This window comes from Manihot esculenta, chromosome 4 (assembly GCF_001659605.2).
Source record: "Manihot esculenta cultivar AM560-2 chromosome 4, M.esculenta_v8, whole genome shotgun sequence".
Taxonomy (NCBI): domain Eukaryota; kingdom Viridiplantae; phylum Streptophyta; class Magnoliopsida; order Malpighiales; family Euphorbiaceae; genus Manihot; species Manihot esculenta.
The window spans coordinates 1,059,477-1,074,253 of NC_035164.2; the positions used below are offsets into that span (position 1 = coordinate 1,059,477).

General features: G+C 29.5%; 1 non-coding gene across 1 annotated transcript; it reads right to left on the reverse strand.

Moving 5' to 3' along the window:
* Positions 1 to 2,143: 2,143 nt before the first annotated feature.
* On the reverse strand, positions 2,144 to 2,224 carry TRNAL-AAG. Its single transcript has one exon. It is a non-coding gene; the product is annotated as a tRNA-Leu (tRNA).
* Between the last annotated feature and the right edge of the window lie 12,553 nt (positions 2,225 to 14,777).

Here is a 14,777-nt window from a genome sequence, read left to right on the forward strand (position 1 = left end):
TATTTATTTAAAATGTTGCGCCTACACAAACCTAATCTAATAATCTTATTTTAATAAGATTTAATTATTTAAAAGTTAAATAATTGTATACAAAAAAATTAAATAATTTTAATTTTATATTATCAGAAATTATAAAATACAACTAAAAAAATTAGACATTTTAATTTTGAAATTATTAAAATTTTAAGTATTTAAAAATATCATCTAATTTAAATATCAACAACTAAAATGTTAGTGTTTTTATAAAAAAATATATTAAAAAATAATTTTTAATAATTTTTTTAAAATTAATAGCCAATTCAATGTATATTTAAAAATCCATTGGAGTGATCGGTTAGTTCTCTACAGGACTAAATGAATTTTTTCCTTTTAAAAAAATTCTTTCCATTAAATTTGTTAGTATTTCAACAAATTAATATTGTTAGATCTCTTTAACTTTATCAATTTTAAAAATTAGTTCTTACTTTTTAAAATTTCATTAAAACGCTTTTATATTTTATTAAATTAAAACGTTAATTTTTTCTAAAGAAAATTAAAATAACAAATAAAATTAATTTAAAAGAAAAAAAACTTGAAAAAGGGAAGGAAGGGAGACATAGCTTAGAAAGAAGAAGATGCCATCAAAGGGAACAAAGAACTTAGAAAGATTCTTTAAATTAAAAATGCCATTCAAAGTCAATATTGATCTCTTGACCAATCACCACACTAATCCTTCACCCACTTTTTGGATGTTTGTATCTTATCATTTTTTTTTTCAATTATTTTGAATTATAGGTAACATTTTATTAAAAATTGTCTTTTTTTAGTGTTAAAGTTAATGGTAATAATATTTTAATTTTGATCATTGCCGGACTTTCCTCACCAGATAACGAAATCTAGCTCTAAAAGTTTCTCAAGCCACACGAACGTAAATTGGCCAACATCGCCTGATGAGCCCTGCAATGAGAGACCGACCGTATTGATTACATGTACGTACCTATCCATAAAAAGTCTAATCTGTTGATGTAATATAAGATAAGGGAAATTAGTCCAGTTATTTCACAGTTCTATCAATATGTGTGGCGAGATAATTAAATGACCGCCTGGCGTAGAGAGATATTCTAATACATCCATACGTACAGATCTGAGTGACAGAAATAGATAATTCTATAATAGAGAAGCTATTAGATATCACTAGTGGATAAAAGAAAAAATATAAAAACAAGGAACGAGATCTCTCATAAATCTTATTTTATAAATATCAGAATATCAAATTTAATAACAATCGCCTTTTAATATTTTATTTTTTAAACTAGCTGCCTATTTTAGTAATATATTTTTTAAAATTTAATTAATTAGTCAATTTTTTTATATGACATGTACTGAATAATAATATTTTTCAATTTGAAATTAGATTTCGTTCTGTTTCATTTGAATTTCAGCTGATGCTCGGTATTTTCCCTTTTTTCATAAATTTTAACATTTTATTTAGAATTATTACTATGTTATGAAATTACTTATCATTAATTATAGCAAAAAAGAAAGATAATTATTTAAAAATTGTGTATTTTTTAGTAGAAAATAATTGGTGAAAGATTAGAAAATGGGAAATGAATGACAATAATAGGAAATTTGTGATTATTGTAAACCAAACTTTTTATTGATTCTAAAGATATGGCCTTCAAGGTTTGATTTATGTCGTTTTTGACTGAGGATTATCATCTTAGTGGCTAATAGTAAAATGAGTAAACTAATATCTCAGCACTTTGGAGGGTTTTGCCTACTTAGATGAATTTTACTTGTATTATTTTTTTTCTTTAATTAAATAAAAAACATATTGTAGAGTGTCTGGTTTTTTAGAAAAGAAAACTCCTTGTTTTATTAATTTTTTATTTTAAAATTTATAATTTAATTTATATTAAAATAATATTTATAATATCGGCAGTATTAATAAATTATGATAACTTTTAAATATTTTTAAAAATATCGATATAAAAATTATATTATAATAGAAATAAATAAAATTAGAAAATATATTTTTAAATTATTAATTATATTTTATTTATCATATCAATAATTTTTTATAATGTAAAAAAATTATCAATAACGTATTTTTTAAATATTTTTGAATAAAATAAAACAACAAAAGCTTAAAAAAGAGAGCTGTTGAGAGTGGGATTTGAACCCACGCCCTTTCGGACCAGAACCTTAATCTGGCGCCTTAGACCAACTCGGCCATCTCAACTTGCTTGCCTAAACGTTGCTGATCTTTTTTAACAACATGTTTCGTATTTTATTTTCAAATATAATAGCAAACATATTTTTGAAATTATTTACAAATTATTTGTCAATATTTCCACATATGTCTTTTTTGAACATTTGTTATTAATTGTTGCATACAATTTACGAGTGATAATTGATAATTTTATTAATAATTAATAATTAATGGCGATTTGTAATTGATATATCTTGTAAATATTTAGTAAAATTATATCTAAATATTGCTATTAATATATAAATAATAAACCATATCTATTCAATATTAATAAATTTATTATATCAAATGGTATTAATAAGATTATTCGAGTTAAATCATATTAGATAGATAATGTCTTATTAACTCAATTAAATTAAATTAATTAATTATATCATATTGTGTACCACATATAATAAAATATTTATTTTAATATTTAAAATTTGAGATGATTATTATTTATATTAAATTCATGCGGACACTCGTGTACAAATATGACTCACGGATCCGAATTGCCACTGGCTAGAGGGTTGAATCACCTTTTTTATTTGCACTATCAAAATATTAAAGAAAAATAATAAACTCTTAGCTAAGATATTAATATTGCATTATCTCTACCAACCAATTACCTCTCCAATCAATCAAATCCTTATCCAATCAAAACTGGGATTTTTGAGGTGCCATTGATGATGAGCAGAAAAATTTGGACCTCAAATCTTCCAGGTAACATGTGGCTAAATGAAAGTAAACAGAGAAAATAAGCAAATAAGGAGTTTAATGACAAAATTAGGCCCTCAACCCACTAATCTTAATGTGCATTAATTTAACTATTGTCAATACCAGCCTCATATCTTGTTAGATTTGACAGCTTATCAAATGCCTCCGGGCGGAAAGGGATAATCTCTAATAAAAAGAAATGGTAAATTATAATTTAGTCCCTCTAATTGAGTAAAATACAATCTTTCGTCTCTCTATTTTAAAAAATCGTTAATTTAATTCTTCACATTTAAAAAAATTATAAAATAATTTATACCGTCAAATTTTCAGTTAACCTTCCATTTATTTTAATAAAAATGACTAAACTATCATTTTTTCATCATCCTTCTTTTTTTCCCGATCCTCTTCTTTCTTTTCTCTTCATCTTCCTCCTCCTCCTTCTCCTTCTTCTTCTTCTTTTTCTTCTTCTCCTTCTCCTTCTCCTTCTCCTTCTGTTCCCGATCCTTTCTCCTTCTCCTCCTCCTTCTGATCCTCTTATTCATTTTCTCCTCATCTTCCTCCTCGTCCTCCTCCTCCTTCTTCTTCTTCTTCTTCTTCTTCTTCTTCTTCTTCTTCTTCTTCTTCTTCTCCCGATCCTTTCTCCTCCTCCTCCTCCTTAATCTTCTTCTGTGTTGGGATGTAGTGAATACTGTTTGGTTGGATTTTTTTACTTAAAGGGTAGTTTAGTCATTTTTATTATATTATTTTTTGAAATGTGAATAATTAAATTGACAATTTTTTAAAATAGAGAGACTAATCTATAGTTTATCCTAAAAAAAAAAAGATTTTAAAAATTTTCAGTATATTATTTTTTGAAATAGCTTGATATAGCTCTAAATTTATCAAGTATAAATTAATTTTTAAATTAAATTTTATGAAGTTCAATTATAAGATTTCAAGTTAATTTTTTATTATATTATATTATATTATGTTATGTTACTAGTGCATGTTAGATGATGGGACTTGACCTCCATTATGGACTGAAATGTGCAACTTCCTCTCTCATAAGAGTCTTGATTCAGATTTGATTGTTCTCAACACCTACCTTTTTTTTTATTTATTTATTTGAAAAGAACAGAATGAGTTTACTTTTATCAAAAGAGAAAATCTCTTGAAGAGGTTATCACTATTGGTATTCATGCCAAAAAAACGTTTTATTCTGGCCAAAACCACATGGACTTGTAAAGGAGTTGCACCCAATGTCTCCCCAACCGGTTTTCATCCTGGGTTTAAAAATTAAAAAAAATAAAATCTGTATTTTTAAATTTACTCGGATATATTTATCATCAAACTAAAATTCTGAATTCTCTGTCTTTAGATTTTATTAAGTTCAATGATGAAATTACATATACCAAAGCTAATTATGTTGCAATTATGTTGCAATTACCTGTGATTATCAAAGCTTTTCTCTAGGCCTCCCAAGTTATTTATAGGCTTGTTAAGTAAACTCAAAATAGTAAAAGAATAATATTAATTAATTTAGCGATATAAAACAAGAAAATAACTTAATACATCTAAAAAATGAAAAGAAATTCATAAGAAGTAAACGACTTTCTCATATTTTAAATACTAAAGATAATATAATTAATATGAGCAACAAGAGTTAAACTGTGATATAATTTACTTCGATTATTGTTGATTTGAACATGATATGGTTTAGGAAAATTACTTTTTTATTTCTGGTTTATTACGATAATTAACGGATTCATCTGTTTAATTTTAGAATTTAATATTTTTATTCGTGAGATTTAATTTTATTAAAATTAAAAATTTTTCTATCAAAAATATCATTAATAATAAGAAAAATAACTGAATTACAATTTCTAAAATTCAACACTTTAGTCCCTAAAATTTAATTCTTATAAATTTATAAATCTCTCTCAAAGAATTGAAGGAAAAAATATTTTTATTCTTAAAATATTACATAATTAATAAATTTATCTTTTTTATTTTTTGAATTTAATACTTTAGTCCTCAAGTTTAATTTCGTCAAAATTTAAGGAAGAAAATCTTAAACTCAATTTTCATAAATAAATAAAAATTTCAATAAATTTAAAATTTAAATTCAGTAAAGATAATAAAAATCAAAATATATAAAATTTAAATTATTAAAAATAAAAAGTTAAAATTCAATAAAAATTATTTTTTGATATCGCTCGGTTTTCATCACTGTTACTCAATAGAAATTACTTTTGTGATGCGGCTCACTGTTGATTATTGCTCGCCATTTGAAAAATTTATTAAAATATATTTGATATTTTAAAAAGTCTACTAGTTAATTTTTCTATTAATTTTAATCGTTAAATATTATAAAAAAAAATCTAAAATACCCTAATATGGAGGGACTAATTAATAAATTTTTTAATAATTTGAGAGACTAACTAATAAATTTTTTTAAATTATAGGGACTAAATAGTATAATATTTAATGATAAAATTAATAGAGAAACTAATTAGTAGACTTTTTAAAATGTTAGGGACATTTTAATATATTTTTTAAAATTGAGAGATTAAGTAGCGAGTTTTTCATGCTATAAAGATTAAATAGTAATGTTTTCATTTTATTATTGATAAGAATATTTTTGAAATTATATTTATTCTTATGACAAAGTCAAAATCATCGATTTAATATAAATTTTAGATGGAGAGACTTTGAATTTTAATAAAATTAAATTTTAAAAAATGAAAGGGTTGAGTTCTAAAAATAGAGAATAAATCCATTAATTATGTTGTATTTCAGAGACTAAAAAATAATTTTTCTTATGGTTTATTATGATAAATGATTTGGTCACATGGTTTGTTTAAATTGATGTTTGAATTTAAGATCAAATAATAGTAATGAAACATTTACATTGGTGCAGCTTTTGTAAGATTATAAATCAAAATTTGCAACACTTTATTTTTAAATCAAAACTTCAGTATTAATAAAATTTTATTAAATTAGGAGAGATATTGAGACATTATATCTAATAGATTTTTTAGCCGAAGTATGAACAGTTAGAGTAATATTGAGACGAATCCATCTAACAGAAATATTAGTTCTAGCGTCTAACAAAAATTTACAATTATTCAAAATCAAACCCCTGCATAAGATAATTTAGCAAAAATGGTTTTCAAGTGCCTGTTTAAACCCTGCATAAAATAATTTGACAAAAATGCTCCTCCTTCTTTCTCATCTCTCGAGTATAAATCATTAAAGTCTCCAAACAAAACCATGGAAGAGAGTTTCTACGAGATAAAACTCGAATAAAGTTCCAAAACTGACATCGTCGTTGCGATTCCGGAAATCCATAATAACTAGTAAACCTCCATTGAATATTACCTTCCGAAATAACCGAATCAATAAAATTTGAAAAAAAGCCAACCACAGAAATAGATACATGACTCTTTCACATTAACGAAAGATCTTCTTCCAATCCTTATTTATTGACTAAGAAGCAACCATCAAAATATAAAACATTACGAAAAAATTCCATACGAGAACTAAGAGTTTTTGTTTTCATCAAAAATAAAATGTCCGGCTTGTAATTAGTAACCAAATTCTTCAATGCATTAACTGTTTGAGGATTGCTAAGTTCTCGACAGTTCCAACACAGGATGTTCATTGCTTTCGGCTATCCCGTCCTTTGACGGGATGAGCCGCTCCACTGTTGCCTGTCAAATTAACATTCGCAAGGTGTTGTTAGAGGCATCCTGTTGAAAGGAATGAAAACCTGTAACAACCTGTAACCGAAACATATATTTTTTTTTTCCTCTAATTCCATACTAGATACCCCTCTAAATGATGCCATAAATCTGCTAAAGAGGTTTGCATATTCTGAAAATTTATTGGATTGTATGTGAGAAATATCCCCACCATATAAAAATTACAAGTGACGATTATAATATCTCTGAATTTCTTAATAGGGACAATAATATATTCTTTTTCATTGATAGTCAACAGATGCAGATCGTTTTCTATAAAAAAAGGAAAAAAATAAGTTAGATTTAAAAAAAAAAAATGCGAGAGTATCGAGTTACAAAGAGATTACAAATAAAATTTGCATCGAAAATTTTTAAGTTCGGATGAGAAATCTTTGGCAACACTTAAAAAGTGATAAAAATTGAGGAGAAAATAATCTAAAAATTAATTAATAAATATCCAGAATAAACATAGCATAGTAGTCTATTTATAGACTTTGAAATAATCAAAGAATTGTTCTAGAAGTAATAATTGAATCCTATTTAAATAAAATAATTTAATATTATTTAAACTAGAAAAATGCAACATAACCTAATTAGGAAACATTAAATTAGTAGAATACAAATAGAACTAATATATTTGTTGCCCAATTAAATGTCACATGCCAAAGAAGTAATATGTCTGAATATTACATATCCAATTAAATGTCACATGCCAATTAAATCTCATAGAATCTTGTCTTCTAACTTTAGGGTGCGAGTCTTAATAAATAGTTGAGATTTAAAATATTTCAATTTTATTATTTTTTTTATTGAAATCGATTATCGAATATTATCCGATTAGATTTTTATTATCAAACTATATTTTCAATTGTGAAATACATGACTTACTTTACGTGGTTATTGTGTTATATTACTAAATAGATTAGAATTACTAAAAATATTAAAAAAAGTTATAACATTTTATTGATCAGTAATTTAATGATCAATATTTCAAATGATTAGTAAATAGTCGATAAATTTATTTTATTGACTACTTTTTCATAATTTAATTAATAAATTTCATAAGTTTTCAACTTAATCAAACATTGCTTTTTAATTTGTAATTAACCCATTAACCATTATTCAAATAGAATTATACCAAGTCCATATAGCAAAATGAAATTATAAAAAAGCATCAATATTTTGGTCTGCAATAATTTTAAAGATAGTGTATTAAAATATATAAAATTAAATGAGTTGATATATTGTTTAAATTGTAATAATTAAATTTATAACAAATTTAATGTCTAATTTTTCTAGAATTCACGATTCAACTTTTTAATTCCTTTATTTGACGTGATAAAGTCAGGTAAGAATTTAATTATTTTTAATTAAATTATATTTTTGTGAAATTTTTAATTTTAAACGAGAAAATAGAATTCCTTTTATAAGAAATAACCACTATCTAATTTCTATATAAAGGCTATTTCCTTTATAATCAGTAACACTTCCTAAATAAAGGAGTGGCGAAGGGTGAAGGGAAGATTGACACTAGAATGGAGGTGAAGAAGACTTGCAAGAACAAGTCTTCTTTAGCAGTTGCCGAACAAACAGACCTAATGATAAAATGATAAGCCTACACAGAATCCAAACCCAGCAAAATTGCTTTTTCTTTCGTCAATTTAAAAAAAAAAAAAAAAATCTTATAGCAAGAATTGAAAGATTCATATGTTCCAAAAGAAAATAATCCACATTTCATTTAAAATATGCCACATCATCCACTTCCATTGGAAAAATTAGGACAAATGAACATTTGCATTGTCATTCTCTAACAGATAGTTGCACTAATGGGGCCAAGCTTAACTTTTAAAGGAACAAAGCAAATTTAGAATGCAGAATAGTTTAATTATATATATCATTTAATCTCTATACATTTAAATATTTGTACTATTTATTTTTTTTGACCTAAAGTAAAATAAGTTTACTAATAGTTACCGAAATAAATGAACTAAATAATTTAATTTTATAAAATAATTAATACTTTAATTGAGTGATTTTTATAAAGATGAGAATTAATAAAATTTCTAATAATAATTCTCTTATAAATAGAGTTTCAATATCAATACAATTTTAAAGCATCATTCTAATCCATATCTCTTTCTTTTCTTTTCTTTTTTTTTATTTATAAATTTTATATTTAATTTTTGAGATTTTAATTTCATATATTCTGCTTAATATAAAATAAATTATTCACTCCATTTCAAAAAAAAATATTGATTAATTATTTAATTTATTTACTTAATATATATAGATATTTTCATAATAGTTGAAATTAATATATTAAACACTTGAAATTATAAAAAATTATGATAATTAAATACAAATTAACCTTTTATTAAATACAAATTAACCATTTATTTGAAAAATATTAAATTGATCATCTCTAAATTTTCTGATAGTATTCTAAATTTTTATGTATTGATAAAATTAAATAATAATAATTTTACTATTTCATAAAAATTTAGAGCAAAATTAAAGCCACTTTTTAGTATAAATAAAAAATAAATTTAATAGTTCACGGTTATATTTTAAATTTAAAAATTTTTAAATATAAATTAAAATATTAAAATTAAATAATATTTTTTAATAGATAATAGTTTAGAAAACTTGAAATAAAAAATTTTAAAATTTTATCTTTAATATTTAATATGAGCAAATTAATTTAACTTGTAAAATTTTATACATATGAATTTTTTTTTATTTTTCTATTAGAAATTAAATTTTACCTGATAAATAATTTTTATGAATTAAGTGAAATTAAAATTTTAAAAAAATAAAATTGAATCCACCTTACTTAAATTTCTGCATTTGTCACGGGAGATGAGCACCTCTAGAATTTCACAACTTCTTTCCTCAACAACTCATTCTTGGAATCTATCGACTTTAAATGTTGTTTTTGAGCCGAATGACATTAAACATATTCTGGCTATTCCTCTTAGTCTGTCTGATCGGGAAGACCGCTTCGTTTGGCATTTGAGAGGAGTGGCCTTTATTCCATTAGATCTGGCTATAGGATTGCAAGAAGCATGAAAAAGCAACAAAATGGCCTTTCATTAGGAGATCCAGGTCCAAGTTTCATGGCTCACAATACCATGTTTTGGAAGCTGAACCTTCCTAATACGATAAGCATCTTCCTTTGGCTTTTTTGTCTAGAGAAGTTACCCTACAGGTCGGCTCTTCATGAGCGTATCCCCCCATATCAACCTGGAGTTTTGTTTTTATGGTGAGCGTGAGACTACTGATCATATCTTCTTTGCTTGCCCATATGCTGTAGAGAGTTGGTTGCATTCCCCTCTTAGACTTTGATCCTCTCTTTTGCATAGCATGAAGATGATAGATAAATGGTTTGAAGTGTGCTCTATTCTCTCCCAGACCCCAGATGGATGAAATCTCATTCAATTGTTTGGTTTTCTGCTGTGGTTTATTTAGAAAGACATGAATGATTTTATCTTCAACTAGCGAAGGAAACGTTTTCATGTATTATTGATTTGGAATCCTATGCTCAAGAGGACTTCAGGAAGGCCTGGTTGCAGTTTTCTCCTTCTCCTAGCCATCCTGTCACCCATGCTGTTATTTGGCAACTGTCTCCGACTGGTTGTTTAAGCTCAATGTGAATGCTGCTACAGATATTAAATCAAATTGTGGTTCTACAACTGTGGCTGCTCGGATTCATCATGGTAAAGTTCTGGATTGGTGCTGTCATTTATAGACATCCATTACGGATCTCTTACTTCTGAAAAGCATCGAATACTAGGAGGTAATATTGTTGGCAAAGAGCATAATCCCCTTTCATTTCCTTTAAAAAATTTTCTACCTTAAAAAAAAAAAAGGATTTGCAGAAGAGTCAAATCAATGGGCCAAAGTAGAATAAAATCATGAAGTTGTTTCTCATGGATAGAGTGGGCTAGGGTTTTTTTTAAAGGGCCTTTGATTGAGATGGGGTTATTATTCTTATAAATGTTGAATCTATTATTCACTAGTCAGTAATTTTATATTTAATAAAAAAATAAAAAATTAATATAATTTTTTAATAATATAAAATAATTAGAGTTTAATATCTAAAGCATATAAATTTAAGACTCAAAGCAGTTCATTACTTTACTTGTCCATATTCTTTGAATTATTGATTTGATTATCAAAATAATTGTTAATAAGACAGCCACCTCATTTTTTCTACTTATAAATTACTGATGATTAAAGAGTTAAAAGAGATTTGAGTACAGTACATTGGGGCGGAGGGAAGGTACGGCAAGGGAGGCACGTGCCGTACCGGCGACCGGAAAATGCTTTGAAGGGGATGAAAGTGCCGCAGCGGCCGGTGCCCTATCAAAGGGAAGCTCCTGGTTCCGCCATTAACAGTACAACTAATAAACTTTAATTCAGTGAATTAGCTGATTTTTCAGTGATATTTGAATTATTTTATAATTTTAAAATTATATTTTGATTTTCAATTTTCAATTAAAATTAAATTAAAAAAAAAATTCATATTGCATGCACACCATCTTTAGATTAGTGTCCTGTGAGGCCTCGCAGACACTTTTGTCTATTATTTCTTTACAACATTTTTCAAGATGAAGTTGCTAAGGTAAAATCAAATCATTGTTAATTATTGTTGGAAAGAATCCTCTGCCATGATTGTAAATCAATCAGTTGTTGGAAAGAATCCTATGCCATGATTGTAAATCAATCAGTGATCCTCTGTCATGATTGTAAATCAGTCAGTGATCAAATCTTACCATATTTAGCATAGCACGATTCTAGGACATAATTGAGGGCTCAATCAAAGGTCTAATTGTTCATATCATGTACTATATAAACTCTGTAACTTACTACACAAGAGGTCAGAAAATAAAAACAGTTTTCTTCCTATAATCTCAAGATGGTATCAAAGCAGGTTTCGGTCTAAAAATATAGCCATCCTGCAATAATCCTTTACCAGATACCCTTCCCAACTTCTTTCTCTCACCGAAACAACAATGGCCGACCTCCCCAGCCCGGTTGACCAATCCCAGGCAATAATTGATCCAATAGCAGACCTGTCACAAAAACTATTCCAGTTAATTCAGAATAGCCAAGATGGAAATCAGAAATCAGTGAACCAATTCACTCTTAATTCAGCACAGCCACCGTCCGACATAAAATTGAATGATTCCAATTATGTTGTATGGGCAAAGATGATGGAGATGTTTATCACGGCACTACAAGGAGCCGCGAAAGGAGGAGGCACGGGTGTCCCTTATGATCGGAAAGGAGGTATTTTAGGGTTAGAAAGGAGGGCAAATGACCTTTCTACCCCTGTCTCTTTAAATAAATCTAAATGTGCCTCTGCTTGTTTTAATTCTAACAAGGTACAAAATAATAGTGGGTGGATATTTGATTCAGGAGCCACAGACACTATGACTAATGATTCTTCAGATTTTGTTGTGTCAGCCCCACCCTCAAAATCCAATATTCTAAACGCTACCGGTGGCTCTTTCCCGGTCATCGGTGGTGGTACCGTTTCTATAACCCCCACTTTAAATGTCTCCAACAGCCTCTATGTACCTTCCTTATCTTGCAAATTACTCTCTATCAGTCAGATCACCAAACAGTTAAATTGCAGAGTACTCATGTATCCTCATTTTTGTGTTTTGCAGGATATTCATACGGGCACGGTACTGGGCCGTGGTACTGAGAAAGATGGACTGTACTATGTGGAGGAGATCTCAAGTACTGGGTCAGCTCATTTAGCTCAAGGGTCCTCAACCCGACAGTTATGGCTCTGGCACCGGCGCTACGGCCATCCCTCAAGTGATTATCTTCATACTTTGTTTCCTGAGTTTAAATCCATTGACATTCCAGTTTGTTCTTCATGTGTGCTTGCTAAGAGTCATAAGAGTACTTATCATATATCCACAAATAAATCTGATACTCCCTTCTCAATAATACACTCTGATGTATGGGGGCCTGCCCCGGAAAATGTCTCCCCTAATTATAGATACTTTGTGACTTTTATTGATGATTGCACTCGTGTTACTTGGGTTTACCTGTTAAGACAAAAAAGTGAAGTGGCTGAGAAATTCTGTGATTTTTTCCGCATGATTAAAACCCAATTTCACAAGACCATTCAAGTCCTCCGATCTGACAATGGGGGGGAATTTGTCAATAACCATCTCCAAACCTTTTTCCGGGATAATGGGATCCTTCACCAAACTACTTGTCCTTATACACCACAGCAAAATGGGGTTGCTGAAAGGAAAAATCGACATATCCTTGAGATTGCCCAAGCCCTATTGTTTGAAGCCCAAGTTCCTCCTAAGTTTTGGTCTGAAGCAGTTGCCACATCCATTTACCTCATCAATCGACTTCCGTCTCGCGTCCTTCATTTCCAATCTCCCTTGCATACCTTGTCCTCTCATCACACCATCCCTTCCTTTCTCAACCTTCCACCTAAAATCTTTGGCTGTACAGTTTATGTTCACATTCCTAAAACACACCGCACTAAACTTGATCCATGTGCTCTTAAGTGTGTTTTCTTTGGTTATGGTGTCCATAAAAAGGGCTATCGGTGTTTTGACCCAATCTCTAAACGGCTCTTCACTACCATGGACTGCACTTTTCTGGAAGAGGAATATTTTTTTCCCTCGCCAACTAGCAGTGAGGGGGAGACAACTGTACAATCACCACCACTGCCAAATTGGCTTAGTCAGGAGGGGCCAGAACTTGATCATTCTTCTCTTCCTGAGTCTACACCAGAACTGGGAGACACTGACCATCTAGTACAGTCCTCGGTCTCAACGTCACAACCAGAACCTGACACCGTAGAATATCCTGAGGAACACACAACTGAGGTATGTGAATCTGAACTTTCCCCTGGTTCTAATAACCTTACTACTGAACCCATTTCCCTTGAGGTTTCTGAAACAGGCCAATATGTCCTACCCCCTCGGAATAATAGAGGAATTCCACCCAGGAGATATGATCCAGAATTCGAGGCAGCCAGGTCCAGATACCCTGTGGCAAATGTTACCAGAGGAGAAAGACTATCACCTCAGTTGGTCAACCTACAGAAAAACATTTGCTCAGAATGGATACCAAAGGATGCCACAGAGGCCCAGAAGGACAAAAGATGGGTTGAGGCGATGGAGACCGAGATGGATGCCCTGGAGAAAAACAAGACCTGGGAAAAATGCTGGCTACCCAAGGGAAAACGACCAGTGGGATGCAAATGGGTGTTTACCATAAAGTATAAGTCAGACGGAACGGTGGACAGATATAAAGCTAGACTTGTAGCAAAAGGATATACTCAGACTTATGGAGTTGACTATTCTGAAACATTCTCTCCAGTAGCAAAAATTGATACAATACGGGTCCTATTCTCTCTAGCTGCAAACCTAGACTGGCCACTTCACCAATTTGATGTGAAAAATGCTTTCTTACATGGTGATCTGGAGGAGGAAGTATACATGGATGCTCCACCAGGGTTCATGAGTGGATATAGAAGGGGAGAAGTGTGTCGATTGAGGCGAGCCTTGTATGGGTTGAAACAGTCACCCAGAGCATGGTTTGGGAGATTTACTCAAGCAATGAAGAAAAATGGATATCGACAGAGTAACTCCGATCACACTCTATTCTTGAAGAGGCAAGGAAGGAAGATCACGTGTTTGATTATATACGTGGATGACATGATTATAACTGGAGATGATGTGGACGAAATCAAACAACTGAGGGACAACTTATTCCAAGAATTTGAGATGAAAGACCTGGGGATGCTAAAATATTTTCTTGGAATCGAAGTTCTCAGATCAAACCAGGAAATTCTAATATCACAGAGAAAGTACATTCTTGATCTGTTAACTGAAACAGGAATGATAGATTGCAAACCAGTCGATACTCCGGTAATGGTCAATCACGAGTTGAGCAAGGACTCAAAAGAAGGACCCACAGACAGGGGGAGGTACCAGAGACTGGTAGGAAAACTGATTTATTTATCACACACCAGACCAGACGTGGCATATGCTGTGAGTTTGGTAAGTCAGTTCATGCATGATCCAAAACAAGACCATATGGAGGCAGCATTAAGAATC